An 18,380-nucleotide genomic window follows, 5' to 3' on the forward strand; every position below is an offset into this window, starting at 1 on the left:
GAACATGATTTGAATTTTTTTACATAATTCTGACCCTTTACAGGATCAAAGCCCCGGACATGTAAGGTTTGTAGTGAACAAACACATGACTCTTTCACATGCAGATTTTTCTTTCAATGAAGACACAAGATCCTGCAATAATTCTGCTGAAATATGCCATTTACAATACACAGGGTGTAATGCATCATTTTACTCTCGCCAACCGTATTGTAAAGGTCACCGGATAGGGGTTTAGCAATGTGTAATGCGGTCCAAATTTTTAGTTTGAAACGAAGTACGTAAAATATACTGTTTCAGTGCCGTCTCGCAGGAAGATAACCTGACTAAACTTACATCTTTACTAGTGATAAACTTGAACAATTATTATCATAACACATACTAATAGACCGGGTCCTCACCATATATTATAACAACTGTTTTTTGACTCATTACAACGATGTTAATGGTATATGGATTGTTGGTATATTGAGAAATTAGCCGTTGTATTGATTCCCGACAGACTCTCAACAGACGAACTACATCTGTGAGAACTGGTTTTGGGTCTTAACATGATGTGGGGAAAACTAGCTGTGACAATGCCAAAGATAGTACATGGCATTGCTGCCGATATAGAGACAGACCGGGATCGACTGACACCTAGAATATCAAGAAACTCGCTTTTCATTTAATAAACATAACATCAAAGTAATTGTAATATAATTTCAAATACACATTTTGATATCAAAATAAGTTGAAAACAATAATAAAATACTATAAACAATTCCAATTCAATACCAAATAATAACAAAAAATCTTACTGCTAAAAAAAACATCGGAATTAAAATATAAGTTACTTATAAGCTTTATTTTTTTTTCAAAATAAGATTAAAAGAAATATAGTTTTAAATATAAATTGTTTTCAAAACCAAGAGACTCACCTAGAATATCAAGAAACTCGCTATTAAAATCATAGCTGCTTGATCAGTTTATATACTAAGTTCTGCATGTCCTAGTAACCGTTAACTGTGAGAAACAAAAGATTTGCTGACGAAGGCTGACCTTTGTCCGAACTCTTAAGATGTTCTTTATAACTCTACTAGATATAAATATATAATTTGACAACTGCTGAAGTCTCACTGTACAGACAAGTTCAATAGTTTATAAAAGTGCTTATTTGACATATTTGAAATATCCTACGCTTGAAAAATGTATAGAACATTTAGACAATAATTTTAGGTAAAATAGTTTACAAAGTAGAACCCACATAAATTAACTAATAAACTATTTGAAATAAAATAAACTGCATTTTTCTATTACAATATTATTATGATGGAGTGGTTTTAAAGAGATAGTTCTGTTCATAAACCTTTGAAATTATCTTTCATGCCAACACAAGGGCTACATCACTGTACTAGTATATATTTGTTAAGGGGCCAGCTGAAGGACGCCTCCGGGTGCGGCAATTTCTCGCTACATTGAAGACCTGTTGGTGACCTTCTGCTGTTGTGTGTTTTCTTTGGTCGGGTTGGTGTCTCTTTGACACATTCCCCATTTCCATTCTCAATTTTATCAATATTACCGAAACTCTTAAAGCAACTGAAATAGTCGTGCGTGTCCTTCGAAGTCTTGTAGACAGTTTGCTTACCTTACTCCACAAAGAGACGAAGTTGCGTCGCATCCGGTTAGTACATGTACATGTGCAGCAGGAAACAGTTTACAAATTGTTGGGGAAAGACAAACACATAGTTGTTGAACGGGTGGAAATCTCCGCCCATCATTAACACTGCTAATGTTCCACATCTGCGACCACAACTGGCTTGTATGTGACCTATATTTCTTTTATAGTAGCGAACAAACAGAACAATTACAATTGTATAAGAGGTCCGTATGATTGTTCTTCCACTCTTACACATTTCCCGAAACTCCGTGTCAAAGTTTAAGGCATTGGGTATAGGCCTTCTCTTGAGTTCTGAACAAGCTACGACAGCCATGAACTGTGTTGGTATAAATAACTTTGACAATTTCGAAATTAACAAACGTTCTGACTATGTGAAGCTCACATCAGGTGATTTTTCAACGTTTTCCAGTCAGGAATACTTCTCCGCTCTATAATCTGATACACTTTGATGGAAGCTGCATGTAGTCTCTGTGCGGCGTTCCCTTTAGGCAGACTTTATAGAGTTGTTCGTGTCGAAGCGGTTAAAAACATGTGCTACTATGAGCGCCATAGAAATTCATTGGGACATATATTTTTAATAGAAAGCTGCAAGATCGCCGTATGTTTTACCTTTTTCAGCATAAAAAAATTTAACCAATGCCATACCATCTCTTATGTAAGTTGTAATCGAGTGATGGTATAAAGGAAGGTAGGGAAATTGCACAAGAGACTTAAGATTCGAATTGCTTCACAAAATCAGACTTGCATGATTTTCTCATAGTGTCGTCATTTTGAAAAGCGGTTCTATGATAACATCATCTCTACATTTTGCTGAAATCAGTGCAAGTATTCCAACCGATTTATATTTAAGGTTTGTGTTTGACTTTGATATTGGACTATTAAACCCCTTGTGATCTTAAGAAAGAGCACTAGTGATAAAATATTTAGACATGTCCAAGCCTTCCTCTACAACTGTGAGCAAAGAACCTCGAATATATCTTGAAACATGCATTTAAGAAAAGATATTGAGGGTGGCATTCCACACCAAAAGGATAAGTCATGGATGATTCACAATGACAATAACATGTTCTTCATCTCTTTTCATTGCTGTTGGCTTTGTTTTTTCTTGTGAATTTGCATAATTTGCAGCAATTCCATCCGTTTTCTGCATTACACGACAAATGATTCTATGAAATGTCTAGTAGGGGTCCATCTAACAGCCGCATACTTTTGATTTGTTATGCCTACAGTGGCACATGATCTCCTTGAGGCTAATAACGGTCTATTCTGTTGCCATGTCATAGTACTGTTAAAATGTCTAGGAATCTGTCTAAAAAGCAAAGTAGCCATCTATAAAAGGTGGTCGAATGTTCTCAGAAAATTGAAGTATATCGGGTATCCACCTTCGTGTGGTACGGTTGGTTACAAAAATATGATGTTACATTTGAGATGACGATCTCAAGGCAGAGACCAATTTTCCTCTCATTCTGCTCTAACATTTGACAGCTAAATGTCTACTGCTTCAAGGAACATATCCCAGTATGTAAGTGTAAGTAATACATCACATCCCAATTGCGTATATGTATCTATAAGAGGCTTTATATGAGCTTCGAATAGCTCCGTCATATTAGCGTTATGAATTTTGTCTGGCTTGCATTGCTGAAATAATGCATCTGAGACAAATGAATATGAAATGTTTGATTAATAAAGGTACAAATGTATGAAATGTCATATAAATGTTAATTATTTTACATTTTGCGTTAAAACAAATATGAAATTAAATTGGAACGTACTCTATCAAATGCAAAGTATTCGTAGTGTTCAACTTTTACAAAAACTCTTTTATAACGAATTAATTTTGCTAAACTTTATTTGAAATCGTTCAAATAACATGAATAAGGTGTAACAACAATGTATACAATAACAGAAATCATATCACGGATGTTATTTTACAATGTTTACCTCAAAAATTGTTTTCGTCGATTTTTCGTTCAAGTAAACTAACGTACTTCAAAGCCCATTTAACGAAAATTGCGCCGTACGATTTTTGACGACACGTCAAAATGTTAAGTTTAACATTTGAACTACCAATACTGTGATTTACAGCCGTATAGTCCGAATGACAATTAAACTCCTTAAATAAGCGACTTCTCGTTACTCGGTCACCGTACTACATGTACTAGCTTTGTGGGTGTTTCTTCTGATCAGACTGCAAACAAAAAATACAGTGTAAATTTCGTTGATATAAAATCAAATCTACAAAATGAACTGGATGAGTAGTTATCTCCAACACAGCACACACATAACAGAAAAAATACTATTTACAGCTAAACACGTTAAGACATTTCACAAAATCCGATGGCAACAACAAACACAACATCAAAACCCAACAAATTAATTTGGGATAGAAAAGTACCGTGCCACGTCTTAAAGCAGTACAAATTAAAACTCAGTCACATTCAGGAAAAAGTCACGTTTGGTAATAAAAAGATCAGAAGACGTAATGACAAACCACAATCTAAGGCGTGGTAAAAATGTCCATAGTTAGTTTGGACAAAGATACATCGTATTGATCAACCAATTCGTGATTCGTGGTGTCCGTAAAATTTATAGAGTTTCATTTTTTATCTGTCCTCCTCATAACTTTGTTGGAGCAGTTGTAATAGTTAGAAAACCAAAAGAGTATAAAGTCATATTACCTGTTAAACACGATGTTTGTAATCATATGACAATTGTAATCATATGACAAATATATTGCTAGTTAGAATGAATGTATGAATTACCAAGGATATGTCATTGTTTTGTTCGTAGTTCGGTTCCAAAGAACCGTATATCAAAATGTCCTATGACAAAAAATGGTATGTTATTGATTTCATAAAAATTCTGTTAACGCATGAAATGAAATCGAGTGCATTGCACCAAGTAATTTACAAAAAGAAGCATACAATTCTAAAATCAGTTTTTGCATGGTTAAGTTCTACTAGATCATTTTAAAACAATAGATTGATAGAACTCATTTCTATATCCTTACATATATATATAAGTGCCTATAAATAGCAGCACATGACATACAAATCTATGGGAGTGTGGATTAATCAGTACAGAGATTAATTCAATTACACAAATAAAATTATAGATTGAGCTGCAAAACTTTCTTATCATCTACATCCGATTTTACCTGGATAGATGCACGCTTGATAAAGCTAGTTGGTCTAGCGAAATATTGCGTTTATTTTCATCATTTTGTAAATATTTTAAACATTCTTATATTTACATATTAAATAGTGTGTTAAATTACATTGTTAGGCAATCTTACATATATATATATATGTATATATATTAAAAATTAAATACACAAAAAGAGTTTTAAGAGCAGCATTGTCTAGCGCTTTCATCCATTCTGTACACCGCTTGAAAAGAAACTTTTTGTATATATATATATATATATAGCTCGTCTAAACATCAACCCAACAATGTTAGATCTGTAAATTTGCTTTCGCAAATTGTTGGTTCTTCCCTCGCCGGGATTCGAACCCATGCTTCTTTGATATCGTGACACCAAATAGCCTGCACTGCAGCCATCCTGCTAGACCACACGACCACCTGGGCTCTCAAAAAAAGAGCTTTCGGTGGGAATGTGTTACCTCTGTGGGATTACGACGTCAAAAATTTTTATTTCAACTTTTACGTTCAATTTTTAAAAAATTACACGCTGAGATTACAATATCGATTTGTTTACGATAGCTAGGCAACCAACAGTCAAAATAAATCTTGCGTCCCCGATCAAGACTATTTATAGACACGGAATAAAAAATTGTGTGAACATTTATACTAGGAAACAATTAAAATAAGGAAATTATGGCATGTTAGATTGGTTAAAAACACATTCATGCAAACATGCAGCAGTTGTTTCTAGACTGAATTTAAAAAAAAATAACATCCTTTTATTCAACGAGTTTATTTTGCTTATAGGTAACAAATCAGAATTATTTTAGAACCTAAACTAATAGTGAACATATATTTCACAAACAAATTTACAAATATATATTTCATTGTTGGTATTAACAGTTTTTAAACAATATCCGCGGCAAAATATTTTAAAATGATATTCAAAATTTTGCACTGAAAGACCTATCCTTATGATAATTTTAAGTAATATGTATCTGACAAACTAAAAGAAGCTTTGCTTTCGGAGTTCAGTGTGGTGTCCAGTTCAAAGAAGAAGTACTAGTATACATTATACGTCTTTCTTCTGCTATTTGGTCGGATTGTTGTCTCTTCGGCAATTTCCTTTTTTTCATTTTATTAGTTTTGATAAAGTATGCTATTCTTCTTTATTGATTTGGTACATCAATTTACCCGAGTAGCTGCTATTGACCCATAATTAGGTGAAATATCTTTTTAAGACATGTCATAATGTTGTGGTTAAACCTTCAAAGTATACCACACCTGTCCTAAGTTAGGAATCTGATGTACAGTAGTTGTAATTTGTTTATGTAATTGATACGTGCTTCTCGTTTCTCTTTTTTTAATATACATTATACCGTTGGTTTTCCCGTTTGAATGGTTTTACACGTCAAGTAATTGTGGGGTCCTTTATAGCATGTTGTTTGGTGTGATCCAAGGCTCCGTGTTGAAGGCCGTATATTGACCTATAATTGTTTACTTTTTTTTCAAATTGTTATTTGGATGGAGAGTTGTCTCATTGGCACTCACACCACATCTTCCCATATCTACTTAGAACCTATCATACTTTTTTAGTTTGTTTTAATGATGAAGACTCTTTGAAAATAATCTGGAACATATTCAGAGAAATGAAGCTCCGCCGGTTTCAGAAGAAGATACCAACATAATATAATCTTAACATGGCCATATTAAACAGATTGTAATTCATAACATATAATGAGATTGCTCATATTTTAAGTCCATATTTTGAAATTAATGTATAAGTGGCTGATATATGAATACACAGCCATGTCCGGTCACAATAAGGACGAATTAGGGATCTCGGAAAGAAAAAGTTTCACGCTTACTGCATGTTAAGAACTTTTGCAACAACTCTTGTGTGGGTCCATGTGTGGCCTGTTTGCTGATGCAAGGGAGAAAAATTATGTCTTTATTCCTTATACACATGCACTGTCCCTATGCTTTATAGCTGGTGGCTGTTGAAATTCCTTTTCTTTTTCCCCGATCAATCTCTAAAATACCTTTTGCATCTATTGATATTTTGTTTTCATCTTGAATGTAATGAACTATTTGCCACTGTACATGAAACAAAATGAAATATATTTTCATCTTGACTCAAGAGTGAAAGAATTTGTATAACGGAACATGACAGCGACGTTACAACAAAAATAATGTAATTAAAAAAATCAGAAAAATAAATTAAAAAAAATTGTTTTTCAATGTTTTGTGCAAACTTGTTGAATTTGCCATATTTCCACGTGGCTTTGCGAACTAAGTTTATATGGACAATGATCATACGCTATTAAAATAGTTAATTTTTGAAATCTTTCTGCTCATTCTGTGTATGTCGTGTGCTGTGGTATTTATATTACTAAGTCTATAAGTATTTTTAAAGATAAATTGAAATGTTGGCAGATTCATGAATACCATGTAGATGCTTGGGGTCAAAGGTCAAACATATAAATGAAAACTTTGGTCCTATTATATTTCTACCATCTATATGTTTCAAATAAAACTTGTTTTTATGAGTATTTATTTCATTTTAAAAAATCCCACAGAGTCCCTCAACGCTATTTTCACTTTCAAATTCCCATACATTTAACACATGTTTAAAGCAAAAAATAATACAAGAATAACTAATGAGTCAACATATTTTAGAAATATCACCTTGCGAAATTCTTTATTTTTACTTTCAGATATAATAATGATGTCCAATCATAACCCATAGTTCAGCCAATACTTACATCTCATATATCCCAGTGAACATGACATGAAGGATACTACTAATACTAGAAGGATCCACTTCGTACCCTTGTTCTTTTTCACAATATTCACACAGATGAACGACTTCACACTAAAATATATGACAAACGGGACGATTTCAACTTCCCAATTATCAATTTCCCATTTCTCAGCAGTAGCACACCATCTGCCCCTTCGTATGGTGTTTAAATATATCAGTTGATACGTTATGATCGTGCATATGCAAACTATACAGACTTCATATACTGGAGAGTGTTCCTCTGAACAGAAACTGCTGCCTCACAGTTATAAGGAAGAACGATAAAAAATGACACTCCGTCAATTTAAAGGACACCATCATGAATTGATTGATCCATACGATGTGTATTTGTCTTAACTAACTTATGACATTTTACCACGTCTTAGATTGTTTTTTGCCATTGATGTCGTCTTTTAGTACCGAACGTGATCTATTCCGGAATTTGACTGTTTTGCTAAGTGTGATTTCGCATTACTATAAGACGTGTCAGGGTACTTTGCTATCCAAAATTAATGTATTTCATCATGATGTTGTATTTGTAATTATGATTTGATATTGTTAAATTTGTGGTCAATTGTAGTTGTAATTCTGATTTTTAATATTCTATTTGTATGTTAAAGTAAAGATAACTAATCACCCTGTTCATTAATAAGATTTTATTTTGGGGCAACTAAACGTATACTATTTAGTTGTTTTAAATTTTGATCTAGTCAAATTCTCGACATAGCAAGATAATACAATTACTAAGATTTAATCATTTAGCATTAAATCAATTTAATAACTTAAGATTATCGTCTGCTAAACTAGAGTTATCTTTTCTTTAATTTTGAAGGACTTGAGCGTCTTTTATTTACCTACATAATTTCGTAAGCGGTTTTCCCGCTTTTATTTGGTATAAAATTGCATGCTTTTCGTGATTTGTTCATTGCGTGATTTCAACTGAAGGAACACAAGGAATAGGCTGATTCAGACATAAGATAAGTTCATATGTTTTAGTGATAAATAGATATAGTTGTTGCAGTTGAATTTTCCGAATGATTTTATTTCTGTAATTTATAAAGAATAATTCTATTTTATTTGAAAGTTGTTCTTGCAAAAATTTTGATTCTTAATTCAATGTATCGCTTACTTGGATAGCATTTATACTGATTAGACTATTATTTAATAGTTACATTTGTGCACACATATATTAATCATTGAATAGCATTAAATTTAAAATGCTTTAATACAGGTGATATATTTGTTTTGATTGTAATGTATGAGCGATATTCTTTAAACAGGTAATTACATGTTTGTAGTGTAAGCCGTTTTAACATTTACATGCCCGCTAATGTTTAATTTGTTACACGTACATCTTTTATAAGTTTTTTGATTTGCGGATAATTAAATAAGCTTGGTAATTTAACTTATCGTTTATATCGACGTTATATTTGGTTTGAAGGAACATTGCACTTGTTTTAATTGTGTTTTGTTACCAACTTCAGTTGTTTAATGCATTCAAATGTATATTAATTTTATTTAAGACAACGTAGTGGGTTATATGTGGTATTTTATTTATCTAACTTGAATGAGAGAATAAGAAGTTGAATTTATATTTTGAAAGATGAATGGGCTTTCAAGACTTGATGTATGTAGCTAATCTGTTTTAATGATTATAATAGTTTATAACAATGCCAAGAGGTAGAGGCAGGCGTCGTCGGCAGGACACGGTTAGAGACTTCGTCTTAGAATGGCTCCCAGGGAACAACTTCAACCACCATTTAGGAATGAGAAAAGGCGTCCCAAAGTTGATCAAGATGCCCCTGTAGTAAGACGACGGAGGGTTGATGAACCTCAACTAGTTGCCTTGCAACCAGATGTAGAATTCAAGAGATTGAACCTGAATTAGCTGCCTTAGGTGAGGTTATTGAAGTTTTTGATGAACCTCTATGTTGCCTGGTTTTAATGAGGTTGTTATATTGATAACTCAAAAGCTTAAGGAAAAAATTTGGCATTGAATATATTGATTTGTCCCTTATGCATCAAAACAATTTCAACAGTCAAACAAAATGAAAACACCATTGAAATTAATGACGGTATGCTGGTTATACAAAACAAAGTTGAGAAAAACCATACTGTTAATTATGTTGAGGATTGGACTAATGGTTGTATTGCTTGTGTCCAGGTCCTTATTGAAAGGTATCCGGGAAAAGTAAGTGATCTTTTCTCATATATGTCAATCATAAGCGGTGCAGCGGCTGATCATCCTGTCGAAAAATGGTATTCTTATGACCAATAATTTCGTTTGAGTTGTATCAAGGGATCATACAAAAAATGGTCATCCATAGAATTTTATTTATTTTTTGTTGTTGCGTATTTTAACTAACAATACTCAAAAACAACAGCAGGCTAATGTTGGATATAAATGCTGTGATTTTAATTTTAAAGGTTTTTCCAATAAACGCATTTGCCCATACAGGCATGCATGTCTCAAATGTGGTTTTAATCCTCCTGCTTTACGCTGTCGTTGCTTTATGGACTATGAATGTTATACTGGTCCATCTAGGTTTAAGAGAAATAACATTTCACGTTTTGTTAACAACTCTGCTAATAGACAAAACCAAAAAGGAGGTTTTAAGCAAAGATAATTTATAATTTTTCAGAACTACATCCAGACCAGTTTAATATTTGGGCCCTATGAACATCTCCGGTTAATGTAAATGAACTCTCTAAGCTTCTGGAACTATATCATGATAAGCAACGCGCTGTTGAACTTTTGAATGGATTTAAATATGGTTTTAAAATTCATTAGGTCTACACGTTCATGTGAATTGTGAATATAGAAATTTGTTGTCTGTTTTGAAAAACCATTTTGAAGCTCAAAAGAAGTGGAATAATGAGATATCATTAGGTCGAATGGCAGGCCCATTCAAACATAAACCTATTTCAAATCTTCGGTGCTCTCCTATTGGTTTAGTTCCTAAGAAAACTGGTGGACTTCGATTGATAACTTATTTGTCTTACTTTCAAATGAAAGTATCAATGATTTTATTGATACTCAGTTTATCAACGTCACTTATTCATCATTTGTCAATGCAGTCAAAATTGTAAAACAAATGGAGAATTCGGCTTTAATGGCAAATATGAATATTAAATCGGCATTTCCTTTACTTAAATGTTATCCTGGTGATTTTGATTTACTAGGCATCTGAAACTAAATGGTCTTTACTATATCCAAAAAATAATGCCCATGGGATGTTCTATTAGTTGTGCTACATTTGAAAAATTTTCAACCTTTTGCATTGGTCAGTTAAAAATAAAACGCATTCTGAAATTTGGATCATTATCTTGATGATTTTATATTTGTTGGAGAAGCTCATAAAGATGACTGTCTCTGTCTTATGACTGCATTTTCAAAAGTTTGCTCAAACTTGGGTGTTCCTATAGCAAAAGAAAAGTTACTCTGAAAGAAGTGCGTCTTTAACAGGTTCATTGGCTTTTTGTGCTAGGGCTCTTCCCTTCAGAAGGGCATTTATGAGGCATCTATTTGGCTCTTTTAAAAATGTTAAAATATCTCATCATTTTATAAGATTGACCAAAGGAATACGAGATGATTTGCATATGTGGCAATATGTTTATAAAGAATTTAATGGCTATAAACATATATCCAAGATTTGAATTGGGTTTCAAATGATGATTTACATTTGTATACTGACAGTGCAGGTGGTCATTCACTGGTTTGTGCAGCTTATTTAAATGGACCATGGGCAATTTTACAATGGCCATAATTGGGGCAAAGTTTTATTAAGTGACATTACTTAATTGGAAATTATACCTTTTGCTTTGGCCATCTTTTTATGGAAAGAAAGGTTAACGAATAAGAATATAATTGTTCATTGTGATAATATGGCTGTTGTTACATTTTTAAAATCAAAATCTTCAAAAAATGATAGGATTATGTTTTTTGTTAAAAAAATAGTTTTGTGGACATTATTATCTAATTTTTAATTTAAAGCGTTGCATATTTTTTCAAAAACAATTTTATTGCTGATGCTTTATCTCGTGGACAGATGAAGAAGTTCAGAGAAGTAACGCGCAATGCCGACCGGACGCCACAAACTATTCTACATGAGTTCTTAGATCTTTTGTTATAGAGGCTTCAAAATTGTTGAATTATTCAATTTCTCAAAGTACCAGAAATGTTTATAAAAATGCATTGCATTCGTTCAATATGTTCAGGATGGAATATTCTATTCCCCTTAGTTGGCCACCAAGTAACAGACAAATTATTGGTTACATTGGTTTTTTGTCACTAAATCATTATTCATCGTTACAATTAGATCATATATATCTGGAATAAGTTACAAATTGAAAATTCAAGGGAATGAAGATTTAACTAAATATTGTATCATTCAGAAACTTTTGGGTGGTTGTGATAGACTTTACAATTCTTAAGATCTTCGGGCACCTTTGACTATTGATATTGATTAGATTAAATGTGGCTTTGAGGCACGTGTGCTCTTCTTATTATGAAACAATATTGTTTCAAACAGCATTTAACTTAGCTTGCTACATTTTTACGTGTGAGTGAATTTGCCATTACAACGAATGTTATGCAAGAGCATGTTTTACATAGGCGGGATGTTTATATTGACCATCTTAAATTAGCTGTTTATTACAATATTTTATTTTTTTTCAAAACTGATCAAAAAGGGAAATCCACTACTTAAGTTGTAAAAATAAATAAAAATGAATCAAATGAGATTTGTCCTCTATAAAGTTTGAAAGCCTTTTTGCAATTAAGACCTGGATATGATGGTCCTCATTTTTGCCATATAAATGGGAAATCATTGTCAAGATTTGTTTCAGACTGTTTTAAACAAAGGGGGTTAGATCTTACTTACACAAAGTTGGGGGCAAGGCTATTAAACATACTAATTTTGATGATATCCACCCAACTCTTTTCGCTGATCATGGCGAATCTGTCATATATTGGCAGTGACATTTTTATTAATGCTATGCAGTCAGCATTAGAGTTGTTTATTAAGATCCAAACAGATTTTTATACCCAAATGAATTTTAACCTATTTAAAGTTGCAAGCCATCGTGCATGGACACATGAAGTTGTATGTCAGTTGAATAATTTATTTCATTTGTTAAACTAATGCATCAAGTTGAACAGCTCTGTTGAATATACAACAGTTTTGTTGTTAGTTGTAAATACAAAGTTTTAAAATCCTGTTTTTGTTGTGCACGTTGTTTATATTTGTACTGTTGTATAGTGAAGTTGATTACTTCGTTAATCTTTTGTTAAGTAAAGTTGATAACTTAGTTGATCTTTTGTATAATAAAGTTTTTTACTTCGTTGATCTGTGGTATAGTATGGTTTATTACTTCGTTGTTTTGTTGTATAGTAAAGTTGATTACTTCGTTGATTTGTTGTATAGTAAAGTTGATTACTTCGTTGATCTGTTGTATAATAAAGTTGATAACTTCGTTGATCTGTTGTATAGTTTAGTTGATATTCTTCATTGAACTATTGTATAGTATAGTTGATATTCTTCTTTGATCTGTTGTATAGTAAAGTTGATTACTTCGTTGTTCTGTTGTATAGTAAAGTTGATTACTTCGTCGATCTGTTGTTTAGTAAAGTTGATTACTTCGTTGATCTGTTGTATAGTAAAGTTGATTACTTCGTTGATCTGTTGTATAGTAAAGTTGATTACTTCGATGTTCTGTTGTATAGTAAAGTTGATTACTTCGTGGATCTGTTGTATAGTAAAGATGATTACTTCGTTGATCTGTTGTATAATAAAGTTGATTACTTCGTTGATCTGTTGTATAGTTTAGTTGATACTCTTCATTGGACTGTTGTATAGTATAGTCGATTACTTTGTTGATCTGTTGTATAGTAAAGTTGATTACTTTGTTGATCTGTTGTAAGTAAAGTTGATTACTTCGTTGATCTGTTGTAAGTAAAGTTGATATTCTTTGTTGAACTGGTGTATAGTATAGTTGATATACTTCGTTGAACTGTTGTATAGTATAGTTGATATACTTCGTTGAACTGTTGTATAGTATAGTTGATATACTTCGTTGAACTGTTGTATAGTATAGTTGATATACTTCGTTGAATTGTTGTATAGTATAGTTGATATACTTCGTTGAACTAATGTCTTGTATAGTTGATATACTTCGATGAACTAATTTTTAGTTGTTAAACTCAGTTCAATTAATGTGTTTGTTCAAAACCTAAATTTTTAATTTGTTTTGTGTGTTAAAGTTAATTTTTTGTCATGGATTGATAAATTTTGTTTGGCGATGCTTACAAACAAGTTTGTTAGCATTTGGCTGAATTTATTACAGTTGGCGTCTGGTAGCCCAGTTGCCATTTGGAGAAAACATATGATGGTTGCCCTTCTATGTTTTTATCTTGGACATTAATGATACATTGTCGATGAATGCAAATTCATAGGCCGGTTGATATATAGTTGAACTGTCCTAATAAATCCATGACAAAAAATTGCCAAAATTCAAACTTACTATTTGTTGTTTTTTATTATGAGTATTATTTAGTTTGTCTTACAATTTATCTTCATTTGTATAACGAAGGTAATCTGGAGTCATTGGAAATATTACGAGTGATTTCAAAGGATTTGGGTTATCTTTTATCTGGTATATCGAATTCCTGAATTTATATCTGATGGTTTCTTTCGAATATTTAATAATAAGATTTAATCATTAAGCATTAAATCAATTTAATAAATTAAGATTATCGTCTGCTAAACTAGAGTTATCTTTTCTTTAATTTTGAAGGACTTGAGCGTCTTTTATTTACCTACATAATTTCGTAAGCGGTTTTCCCGCTTTTATTTGGTATAAAATTGCATGCTTTTCGTGATTTGTTCATTGCGTGATTTCAACTGAAGGAACACAAAACCCACCCTATCCCACCCTTGAGAATATTTTCTGCTCTCTGTTGTATATTTTTAGATATCGTTAAAGAAGCGTCATGGATTGGACAGAATATGATCTGAATGTATTGATTTACTGAATGGCTGAATTTATTACAGTTGGCGTCTGGTAGCCCAGTTGCCATTTGGAGAAAACATATGATGGTTGCCCTTCTATGTTTTTATCTTGGACATTAATGATACATTGTCGATGAATGCAAATTCATAGGCCGGTTGATATATAGTTGAACTGTCCTAATAAATCCATGACAAAAAATTGCCAAAATTCAAACTTACTATTTGTTGTTTTTTATTATGAGTATTATTTAGTTTGTCTTACAATTTATCTTCATTTGTATAACGAAGGTAATCTGGAGTCATTGGAAATATTACGGGTGATTTCAAAGGATTTGGGTTATCTTTTATCTGGTATATCGAATTCCTGAATTTATATCTGATGGTTTCTTTCGAATATTTAATAATAGTAATTATCTAATTACTGACACAATTCAACAACAACTAAACTGTAATTGTTACAAATTAACGCCTTGTGAGATCATAAAAACTAGAATATTATGTTGAATTATGTCGAGACCCAATGCGCTGTGGCTGAGACTAAGGTACATTCAAGTTGACAATACCAAGAAATGGTTCTTCTTTAATTCCTTTGACACATGTTTGAGGTAGTCGATACGAATATGGAACAACCATAGACCAATAACAGTGTAGTGACAATTACAGAGTTTGCTATCTTTATACTTTGCCACATGTTTAGTTATCCAATGTTCAACTGTTGTATTTAATTGATATAAGTAGAAATATACGCAATTGATATAAGCGATTATATACACCAACCTAATGGAAAGTCATAAAATGACTTTTAATGACATATTTATTTGTAGTTGGTCTTTGGTTCAACTTAATTTTGACCTAATAAAATTTTATTGTTATTAACATAGCAATTTTATAAAGAAAACGTATTAAGATTTATATACAATTGTCTATTTTTTTCTGTTTATAATTTCAAAAACTTGAAGAGGGTAAAGCAAAAAGATATCGTATTTATCGACGAAAAAATTTGACTTCCAGTTCTTCTGATTAAATGAGTTGTTGTGCGGAAACTATATTGTTTCATTAATCATATATCGATTTCTAACATCATTAACTACTTACACGTTTTTATTTTTACAGAGAAATTGATAATTTACTGATGAAAAAAAGAGAAAAAAACATCATTGGATAGCTATCGACACTAACCTTTTCAGAAGACTTTATTTTTTTTACAATTGAGTGAAAGTGTGATCAAATGGCTTTATACATTACTTATCGCTATTTTGTGCATTTTTCCTTTGGTTTTTTTTTTGTGATAATTTTCATATCATGCTTCTCGCTTGATATGGAAAAATTATCACTAGAAACTAAGGAGACCACGTGGCGTTGCTAACGAAATTGACATTGAAATTGACAACGTCGTCATAGGTAAAACAGCGATAAACAGATTATCATTGGTCATCTCAACTCGATTGCTTTTCTCACTTTCGCTGTTCCAGCTCAAGCGAGAAAAATCAATCTCGTTGAGATAATCAACGATAATCTATAATTACATGAAATATCTCATGTAGATGAAACGTTAATTTGCGTACAACAATCAAGGTGTCAATGTCACTAAGTGAGGACGATCCCGAAGGTATCGCCACCACAGCAGTCAACACTATAGTGTTGACATGAAACAACATTTGATGTAGAATTGTTTTCAGCAAAGTGTTTCTTACCCGGGTCATGATTGCTTTATCTTATCAGTACTTTGTCCAATATTTTGGAACTATCGTTTGTTTTTTTTGCTTTACAACCATATTTGATTTTGATCTCATATTGTTTTGATTTGTGGTCAACTTCTTTCGTCAGATAAACCTGAAATTTGAGGCAAAAATCGGTCCTTACCCGACCTACTCCTTTATGTGACGTATAAAATTTTCTGACGTCAGATCTAGACATGCGAATCAGTGACGTGTTTGTGGATAGATGTTTTTTGTTTTCTGTTATATTGTTTCTTTGAAAATTGTTACACGATAATTTGATGAGACTGTCATCAAAGTAAGAGGTTTGGCGCTTTCTAACCAGGTTTAATCCACCAATTTCTACATTTGAAAATGCCTGTACTAAGTCGGGAATATGACAGTTCTTGTCCATTCGTTTTTTATGTGTTTTGTCATTTGATTTTGTCATGTGATTATGGACTTTTCGATTAAATCTTCCTCTGAATATATTATTTAATTTGTGATTTTACTTCATGTACTACTTACATTATTTTATATATAATTGATACTTTTGGATTAAGGTTGTTCCGTCCGTATCAAGCGACAACATACATTTAAATCAACTAACATGATAAGTGTGAATCCTTTATTCTCTGCAATATTTACCATCGAACTTATCTGATCATAGCTAAACAATCTTGAAAATTTGGTCAGATTTAATTTTTGAACATTTTTGAACATTTGAATTACAAATTTCTTAGTCAACACTTACATTTTTACACAGTTGATGCCACTCTGTAAAATGTTTAACAAAATGTTGGGATGTAGTCAATAGTGACATGTTAAGATACGGCTATCGAGTAAGTCTCATCCGAAACAAAAATTTTATTCCGGCATTTACAAAAAGTACATTTGCGGTACTTCTTGATCAGCAAGACGGAGATCTATTAAAAGATTTAACGAAACAAGTTGCTGAAGATCAACTTGACGGTAATGAAAAATATATTCTTTAAACAGCACTTTAATTCGTAGTTTATAATTGATTGAGAAACGTTAAACACATCTTTAAATTTGAGTTTTAGTAGTTAGGAACATATTAGGATACGGCTGTAGAATTGGTAACATCAAACACAGAATTGTTCTTCAAGCATTTACAACGAAGATGTTGACGATACTTCTTGATCCGTAAGACGTATATAACTGGATCTACTACAGGATTTAACAGCAGAAAAAAGTTATTAAAGATCAATGTCAGAGTAGTTTTTATAGAAGATTTATTCCCGATGTATAAATAAAACACAAACAAACTTCTTGGTAGAACTGACACCATAGAAACAGCAATTATCAAACCCAGCGTAATTACATTTTTACGTGTTCTGATAGCATTAGACTTTTTCGCTGCGATCTGCCTCTCTGTCATATCATTTGCCCGTAGAATCTTTTTCGAACGAATCATCCTGTATACTACAACACTGTAACACGAAATTATTGCAACAACAATACCAAAGCAAGGAATGTCATGTGAAAAAAACGATATTGTAGTAGTAGTGTTTTTAGGATCACATGGTACTGGTCCATCGATGGTTGCTAAACCAAATCTTGACAAAGCAATACAGTGACAAAGTATGAAATATAGTATTACTCCTTTATTGCTGCATACCAAGACCAATATTCCTTTCTGTGTTGTGAATGTAGCATTTAGTCGTTCGATGCATATCAATAAAGTCTGTATAAGAGATGACATTATCGTTCCAGCAATAAGATGTTGAATCAGCAAACACTGGTATTGGAATGTAACGCCTTGTGAGTTCATAAAAACTAAAATATTGTGATAAAAGAATTCCAGACCTAATGCGCTGTCGCTAAGACTAAGGTACAATGACAATACCAAGAAACGGTTCTTTTTTAATTCCTTTGAAGTAGTAGATACGAATATGGAACAACCATGGAACAATAACATTACAGTAACAATTACAAAGTTTGCTATCTTTATACTTTGCCACATGATTAGTTATTTCATGTGCAACTATTGTATTTAATAAATATAAGCAAAGGTAGACGCAAATAATATCAGCTATTATATACCT

At 32.2% G+C, this 18,380-nt stretch overlaps 2 long non-coding RNA genes across 2 annotated transcripts in view; one reads left to right on the forward strand and one right to left on the reverse strand.

Moving 5' to 3' along the window:
- The window catches only part of LOC134726795 (uncharacterized), a 252,490-nt gene that overhangs the window by 144,237 nt on the left and 89,873 nt on the right, over nucleotides 1-18,380 (reverse strand). The window lies entirely within an intron of this gene.
- On the forward strand, nucleotides 8,396-14,832 carry LOC134724579 (uncharacterized). Its single transcript, XR_010108449.1, has 2 exons — nucleotides 8,396-9,501; nucleotides 14,577-14,832. It is a non-coding gene; the product is annotated as an uncharacterized LOC134724579 (long non-coding RNA).

Source organism: Mytilus trossulus, chromosome 7 (assembly GCF_036588685.1).
Source record: "Mytilus trossulus isolate FHL-02 chromosome 7, PNRI_Mtr1.1.1.hap1, whole genome shotgun sequence".
Classification (NCBI taxonomy): domain Eukaryota; kingdom Metazoa; phylum Mollusca; class Bivalvia; order Mytilida; family Mytilidae; genus Mytilus; species Mytilus trossulus.